Raw genomic sequence first — 1954 nt, forward strand, 5'->3', positions numbered from 1 at the left:
ATTATTTAACTCTAGGAATTGGATTACCATTGTTTCTTTGATATCTAACACAATTATTTTGATGGTCCAAATTATTTTTTGATCTATAGTATATCTAGCTAAATTTTTAGATATTTCAGCAAAATCGTTCTTTTCGTCTACAGTTGATCAAAATATTTTTTATGGCAAAACAATATTTTTTTTTACGGTCCGTGCAGATCGAGTATGCGAGTGAAAAATATCGGAGCTCTCGTGACGAATGATTTCGCGTGTTTTTAATATATCAACGGCGCGAAATGTCGTCGATAAGCCGACTGAACGATATCGTAAACATTTTAATTAAAGCTGGCGAAGGATATTTAATTTCGAATAATTAATGGTCGTCCGTTGAAATTCATGCGTCCCCGACAAAAGCCATCGCCCTCTCGATTACTCTTGATTTTCATTACACGAGTCAACAGCCACGAGGCTGACGGCTATTAAGCGCCCTTTTTTTCCATCCCCCGCTGCTCCGAAACGAACTTATGGCGAGCGCCGGAGATTCAAATACGGCTCGCGACACACTTTGTCCTACTCTTTTGTAAAGAGTATTTCATTAAACCGTGAAACAATGTGTTCTTTGTAATAAAAGGATCTTTGATCAAGTGTCGTTCGATATATAATGCATAAAATACCGTTCCTTATAGTTAATTTCATAGAAAATAGAAAATTCTTTGAAATTTATATCTACAACTTCTTTTGTTATAACAATGATACAACATTTTTACTTGCAAAAAAGGATATATGAAGAAAAAAGAAACAATATATTTTAAAAGAACATACTTTTATTTCTTTATAATCTATTACCAAAATTATTATAAAATTTTAATGATTTCAAATATTTCTTTATTTATTTTCTGGAAAACTTTATTTTCTGAATTGTGCTTAATTTTTTGAATTATTTTAGCAAATGGGCGAATCATATTCCAATTTTCGCAATAAATATCAAATTAATTTTTTGGTTGCATAAACGCGCGATACCGTTTCATACTATACTTCATTTTATTCAATTTATTTTTTAAAAAATTATTTAGAAAATTGCTTGAACTTTGTTATTTCTAAAAAAAACCATGAGAGACATTTGTCGGCGGTGGTGCGGACTTACATAAAAGTTACACATATCTGTATGCGATTTTATGCATGGCGGCACAACTTGACCGAAAGATGTACAACGATGTTACGACATAACGTCGTTGATCCTTTTACCGTATTTACGCAGCCGTGAAACCCGATCTCGCAGGTGGGTCGTGCGACTGGCTGAAAGATGAACAGAAGAGATGGAAGGATGAGAATAGAGCATGGGCAATGCATTTTCGAACCGCGCGCCAATTTTCTTTGAACAACAGCCGCGCGTCTCTCGTTCGCGCGCAGACAATGCGCAACGGATTCAATAAAACCGCAACAATAAGGGTGAAAACTGCGAGACTGGTACGCGAGGAATAGGGACAGGAGGCCCGGAACGATGGTGCGGAGGAAGAAGAGAAGGAGGACGGGAAGGGGCTACGGCAGCGAGTTGTGCCGGCGCGAGAATGGGAAAGCCGAGGGTAATTTGAATGAAGAGACAAGAGACAATGCGTGGGCGAAGCGCCCAGAACAGAACGGAACGCCAGGGCGGAGAGGAAGTATTCTGGTGGTTAGAGGCGGGAGGAGAGATCCGGAGGGTTGGAGGAGGGGAGGAAAACAACCGCGGAATCAAATTAGACACAGCGATGGAGTAGGGGTGAAAGGGAGGAACGGCGGCGTTGGGAGGCATGGGTGGCGGACCAAAGAGAGAGCAGTACGGCAGGGTAATTATATTTACAAGTGGCAGTTCTCGAAAACAAAGGACCTCAAGATTGCTCGATTCATTCAAGAACTTCCACGGAAGAATCGCACTCTCTCTCTCTCTTTCTCTCTCTCTCTCTCTCTCTCTACTCTCGTCTCTCGTCTCTACTCT

This window comes from Atta cephalotes (assembly GCF_000143395.1).
Source record: "Atta cephalotes unplaced genomic scaffold scaffold00001, whole genome shotgun sequence".
Lineage (NCBI taxonomy): Eukaryota > Metazoa > Arthropoda > Insecta > Hymenoptera > Formicidae > Atta > Atta cephalotes.